Consider the following 13,966-nt stretch of genomic DNA (forward strand, 5'->3'; position numbering starts at 1 on the left):
ACACCGCTTACAAAATCTGGAAGGGAAGCCAATCTTCCTGCTTCAGCCAAAGGGAATTCCTGAGTGCAACTCCTGCATTCCTGACACTGAACAGAAATTCTTTTGAAAGAACTTAAATTTTGCAATGAATAAACATTTGAGGTGCTGAACCGTTCTGGTTTCCCAGGCGGCAAAGGGCACTGGAGCTCTGGGGGTCACCAAGGGCACCGTGGTGGCCCTGGTGCCTCTGGGAACACGAGGGACCCTGGCTGAGCTGGGGAAGTTCTGACTCCACGGAGGGCTGGGGACAAGGCAGCTCCTCCCTGCTGCAGCCACGGCCTCGGGACACCTCTGGGGCTGAAAAAAGGAGACATTTTTACTACTTTTTTTTTTGCTACATAAATTTTGATCTGGAGAAGGAAAAAAAGAAAAACACGGAAGGAAGAAGACTGTTCTAAATTTGTTAGCACCTAAATCTGACAATTGCTATTTTTGTTCCAGGTGAAATGATATAAAATCATTTTCCTGAATAAATAATACCACAGGATTTCTTAGAGACTTTGTCCTGAATGAAAGATAAAAATAACAATATAAAAGATTAATTCATTTTGGTAGTAAACATCTGCAGAAACAAATTGCATCATGAACTTTCCTGGGACTGTAGGAATGGCATAAACCCCAGAAAGCCAAGGGAAAAATATTTATCACATTTATGAGAGAATTTCTTAGCTAGTCTGCCCCTGAATAATGCTGCTGTGCTAGCAGCACAAATAAAGGTGACTTGGAGAGAATTCGACACTTTCCACAGGGGTCTCAGCTCCTCAGGGGGATCACTCCTGCTGTGGCATTTGCAGACTGGATTTGCAGCTCCTGGAAAAACATCAACTGCAGGAGAGCTCAGAGCCCTGCCAGGACCTGGAGAGCTCCAGGAGAGCTGGAGAGGGGCTGGGGACAAGGATGGAGGGACAGGAGCAGGAAATGGCTTCAGATTGACAAAAAGAAAGTTTACATTGAATATTGGGAAGGAAATTCTGCCTGGGAGGGGGGGGAGGGGCTGGGATGAATTCCCAGAGCAGCTGTGGCTGTCCCTGGATCCCTGGCAGTGCCCAAGGCCAGGTTGGACATTGGGACACCCTGGGACAGTGGGAGGTGTCCCTGCCCTGGCTGGGGTGGCACTGGGGGGGATTTGGGGTCCCTTCAACCCAAACCAGTCAGGGATTCTGTGACTGCAGCTCCAATCAAGCTGCACTCCAAGCTGTGTCTAAGCTGATTTCATGCCTGTGATGAAGCTGACATTACAAATCGAGGTGAAAACATCCTGGCAGCACCCACACCTGGCAGGACCCACACCTGCCAGGACCCAGACCTGGCAGCACCCACGCCTGGCAGCACCCACGCCTGGCAGCACCCATGCATGGCAGCACCCATGCATGGCAGCACTCACACCTGGCAGCACCCACGCCTGGCAGCACCCACAGCTGCCAGGACCCAGACCTGCCAGGACCACAGCTGGCAGCACTCACACCTGCCAGGACCCAGACCTGGCAGCACCCACGCCTGGCAGCACCCACAGCTGCCATGACCCAGACCTGCCAGGACCACAGCTGGCAGCACCCACACCTGCCAGGACCCAGACCTGGCAGCACCCACGCCTGGCAGCACCCACGCCTGGCAGCACCCACTGCTCTCTGCTGCCCCATCGAAGCGGGCACGGGGCGGCTGGCAGCAGGAATTGCTCACCCAGAGCTCTGCCATGCTCTTAAGCAGTTTCTTACAGCACAGCAAACAGTTTACGCAGTCCTCTCAGGAGAGAAACCACAAGCTAAAGGGATAAATGACCAATTAGGCTGCCTCATTCCAGCTCTAAAAGCAGGGCCGGCAGTATGTGATGGAAAAGCAAAATGCTCCTTTTCTGGCTGCGCTTTGGCTGAAGATAAACCTGTGCCTCAGCAAGAGCAGCTCTCCTCTCCCAGCCCCGAGCAGGGAGAGGAGCTGCTGGGCAGGGAATGCCCGCGCAGCAGCCCCTGGGCAGGGTGTTTCTGGTCATTTGGACATCCTGAAGCTGCTGAGGTGCCTCCTGCTGCGCCCTGGCGCAGCGCAGGGCACCCACGCCTCGCTGCGCCCAGCCAGGGGCACCAGCTGGCCTTGGGGCACCCCGAGCCCAGTGAGGGGAGCTGTGCAGGGTGGCACCGCAGGGCCCGGGCACAGCCGCCCCGGGCAGGGCAGAGCCCCCGAGGGTCTCTGCAGTGCCGGGGCACGGGCACGGCTGGGTCCCACACCGGCAGGGCGGGGGCTGCTCACAGCAGCCGTGGCCCCGGCCGTGCCAGGAGACGCCGAGCCGTGCCAGGGACAGCGCCTGGTACCTGCTGAGCTGTCCCCAGCCGTGCCTCCCTCCCTGGCAGATCTCCCTCTCCGCGCTGCCAAAACAGCCATCAATTAAAAATGCATTACCACAGCTCCCCAGAGCAAAGCCAAAAATTGCTGCTTGTTCATTCTGCGGATACTCAGAGCGTGTTTGCAGAGAGTTTTCCACAGCAAATATCCTAAAAAATTAATTGACCTGTGAAGAGATACTATGGAAAACAAGAGAGACAGTGTGGGAAGTGACATCTCCATCTGTGGGGATGGAGGGCATGGACAGCCCCGGGTGCCACCTGCCCTGTTCTGTCCCTCCCCTCCCGAGTGCTGTGCCCACGGGGGTCCCTGTGGAGCCAGGAGGTCCCTGGGGACAGCAGGGTGGGTCCGGGGTACGTGGGGTGCAGGAGCAGCATCAGCCCTGCCTGGCACAGTGCCCTCCCATGGGAGGGGCCCCAAATCCCAGCCACACCTGAGCACACCTGAGCCCTGAACACACACCTGTGTGCACACCTGTGTGCACACCTGAGCGCCTGAGCATACACTTGAGCACTCACCTGAGCATACCTGAGCACACCTGAGCACACCTGAGCCCTGAACACACACCTGTGTGCACACCTGATCACACACCTGAGCACACCTGCGCACACATGAGCACACACCTGTGTGAATATCTGTTTGCACACCTGAGCATTTGGGCACACACCTGTGGGCACACCTGAGCACCTGAGCATACACTTGAGCACACACCTGAGCACACACCTGAGCTGGGGAGCCATGGAGAGAAATCCCTGAGCTGAGGATGAATCCCTGAGCTGGGGAGCCACTCAGATCCCCTAAAACTGGGGATGTATCCCTGAACTTGAGGAGCCACTGAGAGTAACCCCTGAGTTTGGGGATGAATCCCTGAGCTTGGGGAGTCACTCAGGTAAATCCCTGAGCTTGGGGAGTCACTCAGAGAGACCCCCGAGTTTGGGGATGAATCCCTCAGCTTGAGGAGTCACTCACAGAGACCCCCAAGTTTGGGGATGAATCCCTCAGCTTGAGGAGTCCCTCAGGTCCCCTGCACTAAAGATCCAGCCCAAGACACAGGGACATGGTGCAGAAAAATCCCATGGAACTTCTCGTGGAAGATACATCCTGAGGGATGCAGAGGAACACGGAGGCATTTTGGAGCCCTGAATCGGTGGGGTGGGTCCCTGGGGAAGGAATCGTTCCCATTCCTGGGGCAAAACCTAAATCCAGGCAGAGATGTGAGAGGAAGGATGCTTCTGGGAGTTTGGGTCCTGTTGAAATATTGTCCCTGATTCACTCTGAAGTATTCTGCCCGCAGCTATTCAGAAAAGTGCTTTTGCTTACGCTGCCTCACGCCAAAGCTGAGCTAAATCACAATCCTGAGCTAAATCACAATGCTGAGCTAAATCACAATGCTGAGCTAAAGCACAGTCCTGGCAGAGCTGCTGAGCAGGTCCGTGCTGAGAGCTGCTCGGGCCCTTACCTGGCAGAACTGCAGGAAGGTGCTGACTAGATGCAGCTGGAAAGGGATTTTCGAGCGCTCAAAGCACATCACGCCGCCGCTGGATTCAGCGAGAGGAGCTCATCAGCACCGCTCCTGGCAGCTCTGTGCCCACGGGCCGGGGGCACTGCCACAAACGGGGCAGGGGCTCCTGGGCCAGGGCTCGCTCCAGGGCACCCGGACCCCGGTGGGCTCAGGAGAGGACTGGCACCAGTGGAGGCTGGCACTGTTCCACACCTGGGCTTGGGCTGCGCTGGGAGGGAGCTCTTGCAGTCCTTGTGCTCCTGAGGATGCCGTGTAGTGAAGAGCGTTACTGGGAAACACTGGGAGGAAAAAAAAGACAAAATCCCCCTGTAGAGGACTGTCACCTAGCTGGTATAACACACAATTTGTTGTCTTTTAACCCTTTTATTGCCTTTAATTGCTGAGTAATGTGGTGAGGTTCACTCAGGGAAACAATTACAGTCTAATTGTTGTATTTGCTTGGTAAAATCCAGTTATCACTTCAGTGCCCCGCGTGGAGATCCTCGTGGGTGCCTCCCTGGTGCTGTGGGTGGTGGGGATGTCCTGCAGCAGGGCTGAGGCACAGCCCTGGGACGAGTCCAGCTGGATGGATCCCTGCCAGTGCCACCCAAACCCGGGCAGCTCCTGCCTGCCCTGTCCTGCCCAGCCCAGCCCTGCCCACCCTGCCCACCCTGCCCGTGTCCCACTTCCCTTCCCTTCCCTTCCCTTCCCTTCCCTTCCCTTCCCTTCCCTTCCCTTCCCTTCCCTTCCCTTCCCTTCCCTTCCCTTCCGTGTCCTCCTGCCCCGCCCGGGTCCTGCAGGGAGAAGCAGAGCTGGACATGGAGGGGCTTTGCCAGGGTAACATTAATGATTTCCCCGCTAATTAAAGAGCCTGTAGTTTCTAAATCGGCGTTCCTCGGGCACAGGCCCACAGCAGCCAGGTGAAAACACGGCACAGCTCTGGCTGAATGGAGCAGCACAGACCCCCAGGTCTCCTCAGAAGGCAGATGCCAAGTTTATCAGACATGAATTCTTTTACAGAATCTCTGGCAAAGCTGGACCTGGCTGGTTCTCAATCAACCGCCCTCACAGCACCGGCTAATTGGGAACAACTCCCTTTTGTGCACATCCACAATAACCACCACGTGCAAAACACAGCTGCAAAGAGCAAAGGTGATTTTAGCTCTTCCTCTGCGCTTCCCCAGGCTCCCCAGAGCAGTGCCTGGCAAGCTGGTCTGGCTCTCTGAGAGTCAGCTCACACTGCTCACACCTAGAGAGCCAGCAGGGCCCTGGCAGTGCCAGTCCTGGGAGGCTGTGCCCACCCACCGCTGCCAGGGGGCTGCTGGGGCAGGGCAGAGCAGTTCCCCCCCGGGGAGGGCAGAGTGAGTGAGTATCACCCCAGGGAGGGCAGAGTGAGTGAGTTATCACCCCAGGGAGGGCAGAGTGAGTGAGTTATCACCCCAGGGAGGGCAGAGCTGTGTTAGTTATCACCCCAGGGAGGGCAGAGTGAGTGAGTTACCACCCCAGGGAGGGCAGAGCTGTGGTACCACCCCAGGGAGGGCAGAGTGAGTGAGTTATCACCCCAGGGAGGGCAGAGCTGTGTTAGTTATCACCCCAGGGAGGGCAGAGTGAGTGAGTTACCACCCCAGGGAGGGCAGAGCAGTCCCCACCCCAGCCACATCTCTGTTTCCCTGTGCTCCCTCCTGTTCTGCTGCCATGCAGTGCAGTGAGACTCTCCTTTACCCCCGTGACTCCTGTGTGTGTGTGAGCTGCCCTTCTGAAAAGCAGCTCTGTTCCAGTCTGAAAAGCTGGATCTGGCTCACCCCACAGGGAAAAGCTGGGGAAGAACATCCACAGGTTCCTCTGGCCAAAGGCAGGTTCCACAGCCCCTGTGTCCCTCCGGGATCTGCTAATGGCAGTGTCATATACAGCCAGAAATTATTTCAAAATCAAAAGGATTTCCCTGCTATCCAGCCTAAATCTGCCCTCTGGAGCACAGAATCCAGAGGAATTGGGATTTGTGTCAGTACACAAGATCAAGCTGAAAAGCAGGTATTTTAAATTCCTTTACGGTCTAAGATTTTAAGCCCAGTCTTAATCATGTTGAAAACTGCACTTCACAAGGCATTTATCCTGAAACCATACACTGTTCCAGGCTTTTGCAGTTGGTTTGGTTTTTTTTTTCAGGTTTTTGTTTTGATTTTTTTTCGTTGGGATTTTGTTTTCCATGTGTAGCATTTGTTTTTTAAATTACTTTTCACTGTTTGTGTCTGTCAGAACGTGAGTTTGACAGCAGTCAGAAAAAACCCCAGTGCCTTTCTGCAGTGTATTTTTGGATCCAGCAGGCTGTGGAGGGCTGTGGAGATTTCAGAGGGTGCCGTCGATGCCTTTTTGCAGTCAGTTCTCGCTGCAGGAGGCACAGACCTCAGTGGCTGGGCTTTGCAGCTCTCTGGCTGGACACGGGCACTGACCACCGGGACTGGCAGTGACCCACAGACTGCTCCAGGCCAGCCTGGGCAGAGCTGAGCTCCTCTGGCACTGGTGTCCAGCTGATCTCCATCCCATCCCACCTGAGCAGAGCTGAGCTCCGTTGGCACTGGTGTCCAGCTGATCTCCATCCCATCCCATCCCACCTGAGCAGAGCTGAGCCCTCTGGCACTGGTGTCCAGCTGATCTCCATCCCATCCCACCTGAGCAGAGCTGAGCTCCGCTGGCACTGGTGTCCAGCTGATCTCCATCCCATCCCACCTGAGCAGAGCTGAGCCCTCTGGCACTGGTGTCCAGCTGCTCCCATCCCATCCCAGCCCACCTGAGCAGAGCTGAGCCCTCTGGCACTGGTGTCCAGCTGATCTCCATCCCATCCCACCTGAGCAGAGCTGAGCTCCTCTGGCACTGGTGTCCAGCTGATCTCCATCCCATCCCACCTGAGCAGAGCTGAGCTCCTCTGGCACTGGTGTCCAGCTGATCTCCATCCCATCCCACCTGAGCAGAGCTGAGCCCTCTGGCACTGGTGTCCAGCTGATCCCCATCCCACCTGAGCAGAGCTGAGCTCCGTTGGCACTGGTGTCCAGCTGATCTCCATCCCACCTGAGCAGAGCTGAGCCCTCTGGCACTGGTGTCCAGCTGAACTCCATCCCATCCCATCCCATCCCATCCCATCCCACCTGAGCAGAGCTGAGCCCTCTGGCACTGGTGTCCAGCTGATCCCCATCCCACCTGAGCAGAGCTGAGCCCTCTGGCACTGGTGTCCAGCTGCTCCCATCCCACCCCAGCCCCAGGGACCCCCTGTGCAGGAACAGGGCTCTGCCCTGGCATGGCCTGAACGGGGTCTGCTGCTCCTCACAGAGCTCCTGATCCTGGGGGAACTCCTGCTCCTCACAGAGCTCCTGATCCTGCTCCTCAGAGAGCTCCTGCTCCTCACAGAGCCCCTGGCACTCCTGCTCCTCCATCCTGCTCCACACCTGTGGCAAGCACATTTCTCTCCGTCTCGGGATTTTTCATAGAGGTGTGCAGAGGAAAGAAAGAGAAAATTCTATTTCTGCTCCTTGTTTTTCATATGTGGACTGTGTTTGGAGAATTGTTTCCCTGGGGTGAGTGCTTGGTTGGATTCTGGTGAGGATTGTTTGAGCCTGGTGGCCAATCCAACCCACCTGGGGCTGGGCTCAGAGAGGGGCATGAGTTGTGTTAGAGTCAGAGAAAGCAGTATGTAGTTTTAGTATCCTCCTTTTATATAGTATATTGATATATTTTAGCACAGTGATAATAAAGAAATCGTTCAGCCTTCTGAATTGAGTCAGACATCGGCATTTCTTCCCATTGGGTTCACCTGCATTTACAAAACACACCCTGGTACCTGTCCCACACCTGTCCCACACCTGTCACACCCTGACACCTGTCCCACACCTGTCCCCTGTCCCCCGGCCCCTGTCCCCTGTCCCCTGTCCCCCAGCCCCTGTCCCCTCTCCCCTGTCCCCTGTCCCCTCTCCCCTGTCCCCTGTCCCCTGGCCCCTGTCCCCTATCCCCTGTCCCCTCTCCCCGTCCCCTGTCCCCTGTCCCCTGTCCCCCAGCCCCTGTCCCCTGTCCCCTGTCCCCTGTCCCCTGTCCCCTGTCCCCTCTCCCCTGTCCCCTCTCCCTGTCCCCTGTCCCCTGTCCCCTGGCCCCTCTCCCCTGTCCCTTATCCCCTGTCCCCCGGCCCCTGTGCTCCCTGCCCAGCTCCCAGCAGGGAAGGCGGGTGCTGTGCTCTGTTCCCAGCGGATTCCTGGGCACGGGGCTGTCTGCAGGGCCCCGTGGCACCATCCCGTCCCTGCCTGAGGCTTCTCTAATTTACTGCCCGCAAGGCCGAGCTGGCAAGGGTCTCCAGAGGCTGAGAATGATCTTTGATTGATTTCCTCCATCATTTGTTTAACATCTGGTTTGCAGATCTTACCAGAGTTCATTTGGAGAGATGCATCTGTAAGCAGATTAGGGAAAAAATGGGGAACACACTTTTTTTACATGTTCAAAGCCATGGAGGGGCCATAGAATTACAGAATTCGGAATTATTGAGGCTGGAAAAGCCCTCCCAGCCCACGGAGTGCCAGGTGTGCCCGATGCCCGCCTCATCCCCAGCCCAGAGCTCTCAGTGCCGCCTCCAGGAATTGCTGGGACACCTCCAGGATGGGCACTCCAAACCTCCCTGGGCAGCCCCTGCCACCCCAGCCCTGCTCCCAGCTGTAAAATCCCCTTGCAGGGCCTCCTCCTGCACAGACCATCCCTGCCTGGCTTTGCCTTCCTTTTCCAGAGCTTTTCCCCTCTTTCCTCTGCCTTTTCTCTCTTTTCTCTCTCTTTCCTGTGCCTTTCCTCTCTTTCCTGTGCCTTTTCTCTCTTTCCTCTCTCTTTCCTGTGCCTTTTCTCTCTTTCCTGTGCCTTTCCTCTCTTTCCTGGGCCTTTTCTCTCTTTTCTCTCTCCTGTGCCTTTTCTCTCTTTCCTGTGCCTTCCTTTTCTTGTGCCTTTTTTCTCTTTCCTTTGCCTTTTCTCTCTCTCTTTACTCTGCCTTTTATCTCTCTTTCCTCTTCCTTTCCTCTCACTTTCCTCCACCTTTTCTCTCTTTCCTGTGCCTTTCCTCTTCCTTTTCTCTCTCCTCTGCTTTTCCTCTCTCTTTCCTGTGCCTTTTCTCTCTTTTCTCTCTTTTCTCTCTCTTTCCTGAGCCTTTTCTCTCTTTTCTCTCTTTTCTCCTCCCTTTTCTCTCTTTCCTGTGCCTTTTCTCTCTTTTCTCTCATTTCCCCTGCCTTTTCTCTCTCTTTCCTGTGCCTTTTCTCTCTTTTCTCTCTCTTTCCTGTGCCTTTTCTCTCCTTTCTCTCTATTCCCCTGCCTTTTCTCTCTTTCCTGTGCCTTTTCTCTCTTTTCTCTCTCTTTCCTGTGCCTTTTCTCTCTTTCCTGTGCCTTTTCTCTCTTTTCTCTCTCTTTCCTGTGCCTTTTCTCTCTTTCCTGTGCCTTTTCTCTCTTTTCTCTCATTTCCCCTGCCTTTTCTCTCTCTTTCCTGTGCCTTTTCTCTCTTTTCTCTCTTTTCCCCTGCCTTTTCTCTCTTTCCTGCTCCCCAGGCCTCCCAGCCCTGCTCAGTCTGGCCCCAGGCCGTGCTGCAGCCAGGCTGCACAAATGCCCTTTTCATTTCCACGCGGCTGAAGCGCAATCAAGATAAAAGGTTTAATTTTTCAGATGCCTTTGATATCTCGTGGCCATTTAAGTGCCTCGATCAGTGGGCTGGGCCGGTGCCAGCCCTGTCACACTTGGCTGCTGCTCAGACAGAGCCTAGAGAAACACAGGCCATCGATGGCTAATGGGGATGCAGCCAGAAATCCTCAAACCAAAGCACAAAGGGGAGCATTGGATGCAGAAAGAGAGGAACGCTTTTAGAAGCCATTTGCAAAATCAAGGTTGTTGATTGTTTTTTCTGTGCTGCTTTAGAAACGAAACGGACAAAGCACCATTTAAGGATCTAAATATTTGTGAATGAGCTTTCCAGACAAGATCGATAATTTTGCTGTATATTTTCCCAACATCGAGGATGTGAATTTCCACAGAAACTGCTGCAAAGGGAACACCCACTCCAGGGAAAACGCCTCTGAGCTTGTGCCTGGGGCGCAGCACCTCACCTGCAAAGTGCAGCTGTGTTTCCCCTGCTGAAGGGGGCCTTTTGGGGTTTTTACACGTTAAAAACCACGGAGGGGCCTTAGAATTACAGAATTCCGGAGTCACTGAGGCTGGAAAAGCCCTGCCAGCCCATGGAGTCCCAGCTGTGCCCGATGCTCAGGGCCCAGAGCTCTGAGTGCCACCTCACACGTTTGTACCCCGGGCTGGAGCTGCTCAGGGGGGTTTGCCCTGCACACCCCCAGCCCTGCTGGGCCCTCTGGGGACTTGGGCTTCACACCCAGAGAGGCTGAGGAGGGTTTTGGATATTTCCATGGGGATATTGACATGTTTGGGTATTCACATATTTGGATATTTACATATTTACATATTTACGTATACATATATATATATATATATATATATATATATATATATATATATGTACATCTGCGGATGAGTATTTCCAGTCCCTGGGCATTATGAACACACCAAAAGCAGAAACTGAGCTCCCCAGTCCTCGGGCAGAGATTTTGGTGAGGCTGCCTGGCTCGGGCCGTGTCCCAGCCAGGAACAGCCCATGCCTGCCCTGACGAGGTTCTGATCCCGAAGGGAAACGTGCCTGGAGCAGCAGGATCAAAGGCTGCTGCAGGAGCCTGGTGCTCAGCCACTGCCCAGCGCCAAGGCAGCACTTCCTGGGCACTTGAAGAGATTGTTAAAGTGCTCCATCAGGACAATAGCTGGGCCTGGAAACTCCTGCATCCTGCATAGTCTCAGTGTCCAAACACTTGAACCTCACCCCATGCTTGGTAACAGCACTCAGGGCTGGAACTGGGACTCTGTCAGGAAATACCATCAATAATGTGTTCAAAATCAAAAAACAGAGTAAAACAAAATAAGCGGAGGAGAAAAAAAAAAAAAAATCAGCCCTCCTATGCTGATGAGAGGTTTAAGAAAAGAGGGATTACAGCACTTTGAAAGGTTTAGGTCTCCAGGGGGCAGGAACCATCTCTGGTGAGCAGAGCTGCAGTCCTACAGCATTTCAGAGCAATGGGGGGGACATGGAGCCCCCAGCATCCCCAGCAGGAGCCACGGTGGGGAAAGCAGGTGCTGCAAAGGGCTCCGAGGGTGCAGCTGTGCTCACCTGAGGCTGAGCACCTGCGGGATGGGGGCGACTGCACCCTCCATCCAGGCTCCTGCCCTGCCCCTCCCCTGCCCCGCCAGCCCCCCTGCTCCTGCCCCTGCCCCTGCCCCTGCTCCTGCCCCTTCCTCTGCCCCTGCCCCTTCTTCTGCCCCTGCCAGCCCCCCGCCCCTGCCCCTGCCCTGCCCCTGCCCTGCCAGCCCTGCGGAGCAGAGCCAGGCTGAGCCTCAGCCCCAGCCCCTGCCCTGCCCGGGGGAGCCTTCCTGCCTGCTGGCACCCTCCTGGCTTCTGCCTGTGTTCTTCTGCTCTGGGACCCCACAACACCTCAGAGGTTCACGAGCAGCTCCAGCAGCTTTCCTGCCCCTTGCAGTCAGACACGTTGTGAAGCCATAGTGACGTTGCAGATAACTCCAGTGGGGAAAAGACACAACGGAAATCTTTTATTCCTCACGGTTTAATATTTTCAAAGGTGCTGAAATAAAAGCAGCCGATGTAGAGGTCTCGGTGAGTAAGGACAGATGTCTGCTAAGGAAAGCAGAAGCCTCTCTTGAAAAGGAAAATGTAAATCTCCTCCCTCCACATTACTGTAATTTTGAAATTAAGGGGCTGTCAGGCAAAGATATGGGAATAGGAATAACAGTTCTTTATTAGGGAAAAAAGTAAAATAAAAATGCAGTAATACAAAACAACATGCAGTAATACAAACAACACAATATACCCTGTCCCCTGTGGGTCAGGGAGTGGCTCAGCCCCATCCCAGGGGGGCTCAGCCCTCCTGCAGTGCCAGCTGTGCTTCTGCTGGAGCAGGATCTGCACAAGGGGGGAGTTTTCCTTGGAGCTCCAGGGCTGGGGGAGATGGGCCTGGGCTCCTCTGGGAATGCAGGGGGAAGGAAGCTGCTCCTCTGGGAATGCAGGGGGAAGGAAGCTGCTCCCCTGGGAATGCAGTGGGGAGAAAGCTGCTCCTCTGGGAATGCAGGGGGATAAAGCTGCTCCCCTGGGAATGCAGGGGGAAGGAAGCTGCTCCTCTGGGAATGCAGGGGGAAGGAAGCTGCTCCTCTGGGAATGCAGGGGGAAGGAAGCTGCTCCTCTGGAATGCAGGGGGAAGGAAGCTGCTCCTCTGGGAATGCAGGGGGCAAAGGCTGCTGTGCTGTTCCCAGGTCAGATTGGATCCAGGTAGGAATGTTTGGCTCCTCCCCTGGGCAGAGCATCTCCCCATGGATGCCCTCCAGCTGTGCAAAGGTGGAGCTGCCCCAGGGGACACCTTCCACAGTCCAGGTGGCTCCAATCCCCATCCAACCTGGCCTTGAGTGTTCCAGGGATGTGGCAGCCACAAGGAAAAAGGGAAGCGAGGAATAAATAAAGATTTGTGCTCTGTAATGGGAGTCCTCTGATGGTTTAATGACATTTGGACAACAAAGACCCCCAAACACCAAGTTCCACTGCAAAATTAACTGGGAAATCAAGTAAGGAATATACCGCTTGCCATTGAAAGATCAACGTTTCCCATGCCAAAAGCAAACTAACACCATAAAGAATCCCAAGCATGCATTTCTAGAGGACATCACTTGTCACTTTCAAATTTTTAAAGCAAATTATCAGCAGTCCAAACACTCCTGTAACAGATTTAACACTCAGTAAATATTCAAGTTATATTCAGCAGTTTCATCTGTGCCCATGTTCTTTGGAAAGGGGACCTGCTGCTTTGGCTGTGCTCTGATAACACAATTAAAATGCCCAAACTATTTCAGCAGACCTAAATATTGCAGCATGGCCACAGTAAATAAAGTTTAGATGATCCTTCAGCGGTTTGCTTTATTATATGCATAAAAATATGGATGTGGATGCAGGGAATTCATGCAAATGCTGGCTGTTAAAGGCAGCCAGCTCAGGGAAACTGCAAATCTGTGCTGTAGTAAAACATTACTGTTGGGGAATAAACATAACTAGAAGTTTGATGGAAAAATGACAAAGTATTCAGTTTTCACCCAGGAGCTGTTATAAATACAAATATCCCGGTAATTCCTGCTCAGCTGGCTCTGGGAGCTGGGATTGTGTCTGCAGCAGATCTGGAGGCCGAGTTTAACTCTTTTACACCCTGCAGAGCAGCGGGCTTTGCACAGTGGGGAAATTCCCTCCTGGAAAGGGCTGCCCAGCCCTGCACAGCTGCCCAGGGAGGTCGGGAGTGCCCATCCCTGCAGGGGTTCAAAGCCCTGTGGATGTGGCACTTGGGGACACGGTCAGTGTGGCCTTGGCAGGGCTGGGGAAGGGTTGGGCTCGACCTCAGAGAGCTTTTCCAGCCTGAAGGATTCCATGATTCAAAGTAACCAAACAGAAATTACTATGAGGAATATCTTCACAAATGAAGTGGCTTCATTTTAACACCTCTCTTGGTCCAAAATTTGATTCATATTAGACAGAGAAATTCAGGACTTGTGCTGATAAAAATGTGGAGATTTTCACTAAAAAGCATCTGGTTGTCCGCAGAGCTGGGAGATAATGAATGAGGGTTAATGGTACCAAATCTTTAGGCAATACAGAGAATTATGGTGCCACAGTTCCACCTTGGAACCCTCCAAACCCACCTAAAGGAGAGCTGCCAGCAGAGGTAACACCCGGCCTGTGCTGCTCGTGGGTGAGTGGACAGGGAGCTGGCAAAACCTCCTGCAGAAGTCAGGCAGGAGCTGGGCTGGAGCTGTGGAGAACCTCCCCAGCCTCAGTGACTGTGGTTTTAGCCCAGCAGCTGGCAACCCACCTCTGGGAAACAGCAGAATGTTTCTGTGAGGTCCTAGGAAAGGAAGCACGCCCTGGGTGATATCATTCACCTGAAGGCTTTGACCAGGTTTCCCCGAAAGTGCTGCAAGAAAGTG

This window comes from Lonchura striata, chromosome 6, assembly GCF_046129695.1.
Source record: "Lonchura striata isolate bLonStr1 chromosome 6, bLonStr1.mat, whole genome shotgun sequence".
NCBI classification, from domain to species: Eukaryota; Metazoa; Chordata; class Aves; order Passeriformes; family Estrildidae; genus Lonchura; species Lonchura striata.